The 10579-nt window shown below is 35.3% G+C and overlaps 1 long non-coding RNA gene across 17 annotated transcripts; it reads right to left on the reverse strand.

Moving 5' to 3' along the window:
- Positions 1-5175: 5175 nt before the first annotated feature.
- On the reverse strand, positions 5176-10335 carry LOC104813439. Of its 17 annotated transcripts, none has more exons than XR_771761.2 (4): positions 6816-10334; positions 6254-6306; positions 5601-5688; positions 5176-5531 (listed from the first exon to the last, which is right to left on the reverse strand). It is a non-coding gene; the product is annotated as an uncharacterized LOC104813439 (long non-coding RNA). The 17 variants fall into 17 exon arrangements; XR_771762.2 differs by having other exon boundaries at positions 5601-5691; XR_771759.1 differs by having other exon boundaries at positions 5784-6306; positions 6816-10329.
- Between the last annotated feature and the right edge of the window lie 244 nt (positions 10336-10579).

The raw sequence follows: 10579 nt of genomic DNA on the forward strand, positions 1-10579 counted from the left end.
AATGAAAGAGTTCTGACACTAACCTCAACGGGAGTTTCGAGAAGTAGTTGTTTGTATCTTGATCCGACAATAAGCTGTGTGGCATAATTGATAGAAAGTCGTAACTCCTTCACACGAAATCCAACAGCCAAATAGACCTAGAAACTAAATAAGACATTGTAATTCCTATTCAAACAAAATTGTAAGAGAAACACACTCAACAAAGAGAAAGTCACGGTCAAACGTATTTACAAAAATAAAAATAAAAATCAAACATGAATTGAATGGGCAGCTGCTGGTAGTTACAAACCTTGGGTGATGCGCGATACTAATTGTTCCCGTTGCCAAAAAAATTGAATCACACGAACTAATATTTTGAAGAGAAATCGAAGCACAATAAGAAGCTATATATAGTAATAAGAATAAATCATATAAAATAATAATAATAATACTAATTAGAAATCAATTAATATAGTTATTAGTGGCTAATGAATATGACCTTCTATAATCTTGCACATTCTTGGCCGTTTTTTGTATACATATAAATAATAATTAACAATTATGGTTTTAAAGGCATATTAAATTTAATATTCATTATGTTGTTACAAAATATTTCTATACATATATCCAACATACAAATATGTTCATATATATAGATATACATAGACATACATATATACACAAATACACACATATATATACACACACACAAATACATATATGTATACATATATACATTTATATTTACATGTATATTTATACATATATATACATATATACATCTAAATAATCATGTATACATATATACACATACAAATAGATTCATACACACAGACATATATATATACTATCCAATAAATGGTTGGGCTCTCAATCTTCAACCGACTCTTTCGCCAGATATGGAGATGCCGTTTCCTTATAATGGGTTATTTATTTGCTGAGTAAAATAAATATAGTCTTTAGTGTGCCAATCAATACGACTTTTCATTTGTTGACGTTTTTTGCTTTATTCATTGTTTTAATTTTTTCACACACTAACTATCGGTTACATAATATAATAAATTACAATTATGTTTTGAAGATGGGTAATTTTTTATAGGAATACCAAGAAATTAGAATTTATTCAAGAGATTAGAGATTAACATTAAGACATTATTTCAAGGAGTTTTGAAGCATGTTTTAACGTTACGTGGTAACCTCCACTACTAAATCCACTCCTTTTAGTAGTTATGTCGTGATTTATTATAAATATTATTGTAAATAACGTAAATTTACAACCACTATGCCGTGTTTTGTTTAGACTATGATTGCAATAGTGATTTATATTGATAATGAAAACACTATTTTTAATTTTAACAGGATATTTCAACATATTAGCATTTTAATATATAAAACTAATGTTATGGTAAAGTTGGGTTTTATAAATTAAAGATGAAATTGTTTTTTTTTTTAAAACTAAAATAATGTGTTGATATTTTTGTCGCCTATATAATTTTAAATTTTTTTTACTGTACATGTATATATTTTAGTATAAATCTAAGCAAATCTATATATATAAATTAATAGGAATATAATAGAGCAATGGGAAAAAAATAAAAAATGCCACATGGATGATGAGTTGGATGGATGATGAGTTGGATGCTGATGTGTCCTCACCATATTCCTTTAAACCCAACTTTTAATATATATAGATTTTGTAGAGAACCAATTTTTTCAAAGAACTGAATTAAAAAAAATCTAAAAAATTGAAAATTTATTTTTAAAAAATAAACTACAGCCAAATATGATATAATATAAAAAATACTGAACTAAATAATTACCCGAATACCGAAACATCATCTGGTTGCCGAAATATCTCAAAGTAACTTCATCTAATATTTGTCAAGAATAGAAAAGGGCAAGGTGCAAGCAACACCTCATCTATTTTATATGGGTCTTGGTAATAAAAAAATACCAACTGTTTTTAACGATTCTCGAAGGTTACCTTTCGCGTGGTATGGACGTCTTTGCTCCGATATCATCTCAAATTCAACATGAACCGTATTTATGTATTCAATTCAATACAGTTCCATGCAAAATGCATCTGGTGGGTCCGTACAGCGAAACAAAAAGGCAGAGACAGAGAAGCTCAAGGGAGATAAGATAACAAAGAGACTCCGTATCTGCTGATCTTCACGGCGAAAATGGCGACAAAGAGATTTTGCCGGCGATTGTGGTCGGAGAATAACCACCGGGGAAACAGAGAGACATGAGGTCTTTTTTTTTGTAAAAAAAAAAGTGGAGATGAGGGGTATCGATTCCCGTACCTCTCGATTCTTTTTCTTCGAAAGATGCCGAATTTTGAGCTCGTCACTATGAACACAAATGAAAAAAGCTTTCTCCTTGCTGGTATGGTAAAACTAGAAGTGCAGGTAACGAATCTGCTTCCTCTTGATCGCTGCATATTCTTGAAATCGCGAAACTTTGATGTGATTACTGTTATCATTCTCGAACCCTAATCCCAGAACAGTAATCAGGTGTACGGAATCTCCGAGTGGATCTTCGTCTTAGTTTCGATAATCACCGACCAATTGTTTCGATGGGTTGCGCAGGCTCAGCTCGGACCGAGGGGAGCAATCGGCAACGCACATGAAGTGTTCGGTGAAATGTCTCACCGAAAGTTTCATCATTTCCCTTTGAGATCTATCACTCGGTAGTTTTTTCCCCCTGTCTTCTGCTCCCTCTCTTGTATGATCTTTATGAGTTCATGGATTTATGGGCATTTCATTTTACATGGAGAAAGCATATCACCATTGTCAGGTCTTGGTATTTCATGCACCGTTCAATCTGCTGTGATTAGCAAAGATGGTGTTTCAGCTGGGCCATTGGACTCCTCTGGATTTCCAACTCTTCAGTAACATATCTTATTATTTGATGTTTCCTTATTAGTGTAGTGTTTTGTTGATTGAGCTTCGACTGATTTGATTGTGCTTTTTTTTTCTTCTGAAAGGTGAATTATATATATAATAAATATCAAAGATGTTTTTTTTTTTTTTTGCATTAACAAAGGATATGCCTAATTTATGAAGACTTCTTCTGAGTTCCGCTTATCCATGAAATGCTGAGCTTTTTCAGCCGACTGACGATGATGGTGGTTTTCCCGGCCCTTTACCATGCCGTGAATTGCTGCGTCCGGTTTTGATCTTGGTTTCTTCAATGCGTTGTTTCGGAGTCTCTTCTCCCATTTCTTCCGCAAAAAACAAGCCATACATAAGTTTTTTTTTTATAATCAGGATGGTTCTCCGATCTTTCAGTCTGACTAGATCCACCCTAGATCCGGTATCAATCTTTGTATATGAACCATTTTGGACCAGACATTACATCTATCCCCACCAAATGGAGTCGAACACCCGACTCAGCACCATTCGACCATCCCATGGTGGGTCCCACACAGAACAACGTCTTAATCCGAAGTTTATATCAGTTCTTTTTCTTCACTTATTTTAGTTTTGGATTAAATCTTCTAAAATTCGTAAACACTTCAAATCATTAATAATCATTCGTTTAGAAGTGATCATAGCTCTACCTCTAGATAAATTTATAATGTTGAGAAGAAAAAAAAGAAGATTTGGGCACGGGGGAGATCGTGAAGAACATGAAGAAACTTACTTGTCATAGGATGTTCATATTCATGGAGCCGGCGGGCAAAGGATGTTCTTGATGCAAGGAACGTGAGGAGAATCAAAGTGATCACCCTCACAACCTGCCAATGCATTGTATTTTTCTTGGCTTTTTATTTATTTATTATATTTCACTGGTAATATGAATGGAAGAATTCAGAGAGTGTTGAAGAAAAAGCGTTGCATTTTTTGAATGCATGTTTATGTATCTTTATATAGAGGATGGGTTTTGGTTACGGCTTCAACCAACGCATTTCGCGGAAATATCTTTATTATTTGTTTTTTTTTTTATAATATCCGACATTATATATATTATAGTTATATTTGTTAACACGTGTTGATTCAAATAATTTATGGGATTTGAATAATTCGACGTAAAAGAAACCATACACTTCAATAAAAATAAAGTGAGGCAGCAAATCTGGAGAAGAGCCCACAGCCTAATTACACGACGTCGTATACGGAACATCCGGGCGATTGTAATATAAGGGGATTATAATTTAATTAATTGGAGAATTAAGTTATTAAACTATTATAATCCATACGGATACTCTTGCCGCGTCGATCGATGAAAAGTAGAGTTTAGTCTCAAAAGAAAAATGAAATTATAAAAACAATCTACCTATACTACATGTGCACTTATAAATGTGTACACGCATACATACGAATAACATATTCTGACCACCAACTCTGGTTTTTTTTATAATCGGATGTTTTAGATCGAAAATCAGACGGATTCTAGGATCGAGAGTAATCTATATGATTAGAATTACGTTCCTTTTTTCAATTTAAAGTTCGAATTCAAAACGGAACAAACGCTTTGAGCTCCTATTTCACCGGCTAAATTAATCAAATTATATTACCAAAAAAAAATCTTTGTTTTTGGCCTGATTTTTACCCGTGGTCGTCTATTTATGGTTTAGTCACCGAATTGTTTTTTTATATTCAAAACCAAACTAATATAAGCTGAATTAGAATATGAAATTTTGGCATTCGGAAACTCTGATATCCGATTTAGAAGTCTATTTTTTTTACGTAATTTTTTTTTGTTATTGAAAATAAAGGCAAATGACATAAATCCTAGTAGTAGCATTTTAATGAAAATGATAAAACATTTTCGTAATAAATCCAGATAACAAGACATCACTTATTCCAATCTCAATTCTTCCGGGTTATTCTTATAACTTATAAACCACTCAAATAATTTTTTTTTTGTTTTGTTTTTTTTTTGTCAACCGGGAGATTCACCTGAACCTTCGACCCAATCTACGTATTCAGAGGGCAGAACCTTTAGAAGACATTTAATTGCGTCCCCCTCCCGCATGCTGGTTTGAACCCTTGACCCGGAGGAAACACATCCTCATAACTAACCCAAGTTACCACTCGACCAAAACATGTGGGTAATCTTTTTTGTTTTGTGGGTAGAAAATGTAGATTGCAATAGAGGAAATAAAAAAGGGAAGAGAGATTACAAATACAATGAAGAAAACATAAGGACCTTCAAAGATGATTGGTTATTGTATCTGATTCCGTAATATCTCAAGAAACTTCATCTTTTTTATAAGGCCCTTGATAAATAAATAAATAAGAACATTCCAACTGTTTTTAAGACTCTCGAACTCTTCTTTTTATATACCTACCTTTACTTTATTAGAATATTTTTTTTTTGAGTTTATGCATCTCGAGGGATTATGCTTATTATTGGATATTAACAAGGAGTGCGGGAAAAACTTATCAGAATCTTTATGAACCCTTCTTCAAGTTCCGCTTCTCCATGAAATGCTGATCTCTTTCACCCTCCACGACCACCAGGCGCATGCCGTGAAGTGCTGCTCGGTACCTTGATCTTGGTACCTCCAATATATTGTTTCTGAATAATCTCTTCTCCTATTCCTTCAGCCAACAAAAAAAAAAAAAAGGTCATATGAAAGATTTTAACGCCGTGAAGAACGAGAAACTTACTTGTTATGGGAGGATGTTCATGGAGCCTGGCAAAGGATGTTCTTGATGCGAAGAACGCGAGGAGAATCAAAGTGATCACCCTCGCAACCTGCTGCCAATGCATTTTCGTTGTTGTTTTTAAAAAAAAATTGGGATTCCAAAGAATGTGGATGCATAGAGATATATATATAGAATATCATTTACTTGACTTTTACTCTATGCCGCCTTGTGGAAAAGTCCAGGTTCGTGAATGTTTAGAAGTCCAAAATGCCGTAACGTTATTTTTCACTGACAATTCTAAAGAAGCTGCATCCGATATTCGTCAAGAATGGAACAGGGTAACCACAAGGACGCACTTTTTTGCGAATACTTTTATGGGCAATCACAGTCAAACCAGGGCCATGATCTAAGTGTAATCTTTACATAAATATTGATATGGAATGATCTAAGTGAATGCAATGCATATTACAAACAACAGATGCCTTAGGAAGAATAGTTAGTGCTAGGATTAGGGTTCGTATCATCGGGGGTTCAGATTCGGGGGCAATGGGTATACCCAATTATATTTCTCACTTTCAAGACAAACCATTCCGTGGTTAATATAACTATAGATAAAACCCGACACACAGAAATAAGGAAATAACAGCACCGTAAGCCAAATATGGAAACATTACGAAGTGGACGAGGCAGATGGAGGGAGAGCGGACAGCCAGCCAATATATTGGAACTTGGAAGGATCATTAATTAGGCCGGAAAAAAAAAACCAGAAATTCGGATTTAGTTAATTAAATATAAAATGGATAAATTCTCAGCAGTTTTCCGAGAAGTTATAAATTCATAATTTTATCTCTAAATTTTAATTATATTATATAAAAATCTAAAACTAAACCTTTTTTTTATTATAACTTTCTATGACTTTTTTTTATATATTTATATTTGTTTTTATCTATTATAGTAAAATTTTATGTTTATAAATATATATATATATATATATATAATATTATATTTTTGTTAAAATTTGTTTTAAAAATTCAGATTCGAATATATGCTATTATCCGAAAATTATCTGGACATCTAATTTTTGAGTACTCGAACAAAACGGGTTCGAGTTCGGGTAATATATTATGAAAAATCTGGGTTCGCATTCGAGTAACTAACCTTAAAATTTCAGTTACGGGTTAGATTTGGATCGACGTGATCCGAATTCAGAACCATGAGAAAGATACAACTTCTTACCAGGAAAACTAAGAGCAAGACCTGTGGAGCACCAATATTAATGGCTGCAAACAAAAAACACTTGACTCGTTAAATCTCCAACATGCAAAGCATAAATCTCCAATGTTAAGGGTTCTTTCTACTCATTAAAAATTCACACAGATTTTGCTACATCAACATAAACCTAGACAACAAGCAATCGAGTATGACAAAAAATGATGAACAATCAATCCCCTTTGGCAAGCATAAATCTCCAACTTGCAAAGCCCCGAAAACTGAAACGCTTACGAAGCCAACTCAGAAATCACAAGAACAATCAAATAAATACACGAGAAAAGCTCAATGCTGGAAATGGAAATACACAATTTCTCACTTTTGACACAACCATTCCGCGAGGTTAATATAACTACAGATAAAACTCGATACACACACACACACATAAAGATGTGGAGAAGGAAATAACATCACCGTAGCCAAAGATGGAGCCATTACAGTTCCAGACAGAGGGACAACGGATAGGCACTGCCTTGGAAGAATCATTAATGTTAGGATGAGCTCTTTAAACCGGGAAACTAAGAGCAAGACCTGTGCAGAACCCAGCAACATCAACAGTATTGGCTGCAAAACAAAGATCACTTTTATGCAGACACATTATGCATAAATCGTAAAGGGAGATGTCAGCTCGCAAAGTTTTAGAGCCTCACCATCATCTTTTCCTGACAGAGGAATCATAATGATTCGGTAGCCATTGACAAAAGGAATAATATGCAACAACGGGGCAGTTTGAAAATGATCATAATCACCCAATATACATACTATGGATTTACCTTTGCAGACTACCCTGCAACTACAGATGATCCTTTGAAACATTTCTTCTTGAACAATCCAGAAACTAATCCCAAAACAAGGAGATGTTGTTTAGCAGTTTGGTCATCTCAACCAGCAAAAGAGGCAAAACCCTTATCACTGGGTTTCAACATTGGCCAAAAAAATCACAAACGGAACAACACAACGGGTACTTAAAAAAACTGGTTAAAACATCAATCGGGATAGAAAACTGGCAACTTGGTTTCAAAAGATTCCCAGAAGAAGCATGAGAAAAAACGTGGCAGTTCTTACCGTTTGGCAATCCCAACCAACAGAATTTAGAGGCAGAACCCGTCACAGGTACTTCAACACCGGCCAACATAATCACACATGAATAAAACAATAGATTCTTCAGCCCATTAAACTAATGCAAAAGCTGCTAAATAAAGTCTGAGATAGAAAGCTAAACAAAACGAACAAACGTTAAGGGCTGCACAACTTTTGGTACAGCTACATAAACCTTGACAACCATTGCAATCAAGTATGAGTAGAGATAAAACAATCCCCTTTAGCAAACAAAAATCTCCAATCGGAAAACTCCGAAACCAAAAACGCTTACTACACAACCTCAAAAATCACAAGAATAATGAAATAAATACAAGAGAAAAGATCAATACCGGAAATAGATATGCCCAATTTCTCACTTACAACACAACCATTCACATCTACGTCGATGTGATCCGAATTCAGAAGCATGACAAATATAGTACTTTGCAACATGGAAACTAAGAACAAGGCCGTTGCAGCACCCTGCAGCTCCAACATTAATGGCTGCACCCAAACAACACTTGTCTCAAAGTTAGAAACAGAAAACTTTTACACAGACACATTATGCATGCCACAAGAAAGGGAGAGGTCAGCTCGCGAAGTCATAATGATTCAGTTGTAGAACAACAAACGTCTAGTCTAACAAAAGGAATCATAATGATTTAGTTGCCATTTGCAAAAGGAATAATATGCAACGACAGGCAGTTTCAGAATGAACATACATAATCAGCAATATATGTATATTATGGATATACCTATGCGGACAATCCAGAACCTGATCCCCAAACAAGAGATGTTGTTTAGCTAGCAGTTTGGTTATCTTAACCAACAAAAGAGGCAAACCCTTATATCTGGGTTTCAACATTGGCCAAAAACAATCCCGTACGGAACAAAACAAAGGATACTACAAAAATACTGCTTATGCTTAAGAACATCAATCAAGATAGAAATCCGGTAACTTGGTTCCAGAAGTTTCGCTGAAGGAGCATAATAACAAACGTTGATGGTTCTTACCAGTGTGGCAATCTCAACCAAACAGAATTTAGAGGCAGAACCCATCATTGCTACTTTAACACCGACCAACATAATCACACAGAATAAAACAATGGATTCTCCATCCCATGAAAAACTAGTGCAAATGCTGCTTAATAATGTTTGTGACAGAAAGCTAAACAAAACGAACAAACGCTAAGGGTTCTTTCTTCTTAGTAAATATTCAGGCAGATTTTGTCACAACAACATAAACCTCGACAATCAAAGCAATCAAGTATGACCAAAAATGTAGAATCCCCTTTGGCAAGCATAAATCTCAAACTTGGAAAGCCTAGAAACCCAAAACGTATACTAAGCCAACTCAAAAATCACAAGAACAATCAAATAAAAACACAGAGAAAAGCTCAATGCCGGAAATAGGTATGCCCAATTTCTACTGTGAATATACTTCCAACGCAACAGTTCCGCCAGGTTAATATGACCACAGATAAAACTCAGCACACACATGTAAAAAGCGAGAGAAGGAAATATCAGCATCGCAGCCAAAGATGGAGCCCCCGACGGCATCGCCGGCGCCATCTCCGGCAAAGCGGACGAGGCAGACGGAGGGAGAGGGGATAGCCAATGCATTCAACAACCATTACTGTTAGGGTTAGGGTTTGTACCAGGGTCGAGATTTGCGTAGACGCCGATGCTGCCGTTGTTTGAAGAATCTTCGGCCTCCATAGCTGAAGATTTTGGCCTCTTCCAAATCTGAAGTACACGAGAGAGGAGAAACGACAGTATCCAGTCCCATTTTCTGGACCGGTAAAAGTTCTCAAAATTCAAGCCAATTGCATCACTGTTTCTTCCAATTCAAGTCTTAAATAAGCAACTTCTCAAGTTCAAGAAATAATCTGTTGACTCTTAAATCAGAGTTTATCGAACTGAAACAAGAAAATCCAGAAAATTCTACGTTTACCTGGATATGGCCGCCCAGATTTGCTAGAATTTCAACCTGACCGTGAGATTTAAGGATCTGACTCACAGAGGAGGGGGATTTTGATGGCGATTGTGATGATCAGTGTTTGGATCTACCGGAGCTGCGTTTTCTTCGCCGGATCTGATTGCAGTAGCATCGTGACTCAGGGTTTGACTTTTGGCTTCGCAGAGACTGGGAAGAAAATTAGGGATCGAAGAGTTAGAAGTGAACGCATTCTCGCAGATCTTCGGTGGAGGTTTCATAGGTTTCACAGAGAGAGAGAGAGAGAGAGAGAGAGATGAACGTTGTGGAGAGAGACGAGATGGAGCTCTTCTATTGTTGCCTATTTGACCGTTGGGAATTTGAAATTTGATTTAGAATTTCGTTTAAAGGAGAAGGAAACAAAAGATTGATGTGAGAAAGAGAGAGATTCTGATGTCGGAGTATCTATTTGACCGTTGGAAATTTGAAATTTTCTTTAGAATTAAAGAAACCAAAGCTGAACGGTTGGTAAGTTGCACTGATTGATTGGTCTGCTAGGTCTGTTTAGATAGGTGTAGATAAAACCAATGTTCAAAGCTGAACATCTCCAAGAGAATACGCTTCACAAACCGCAATATCATTAATAATCCTCAACAATAATGGATTGATAAACTCAGTGTCATCTTTTTAACTTATTATATAACTCAGTAGCATT

The sequence above is a fragment of the Tarenaya hassleriana genome, unplaced genomic scaffold (genome assembly GCF_000463585.1).
Source record: "Tarenaya hassleriana unplaced genomic scaffold, ASM46358v1 Cleome20, whole genome shotgun sequence".
In the NCBI taxonomy this organism is placed as follows: Eukaryota; Viridiplantae; Streptophyta; class Magnoliopsida; order Brassicales; family Cleomaceae; genus Tarenaya; species Tarenaya hassleriana.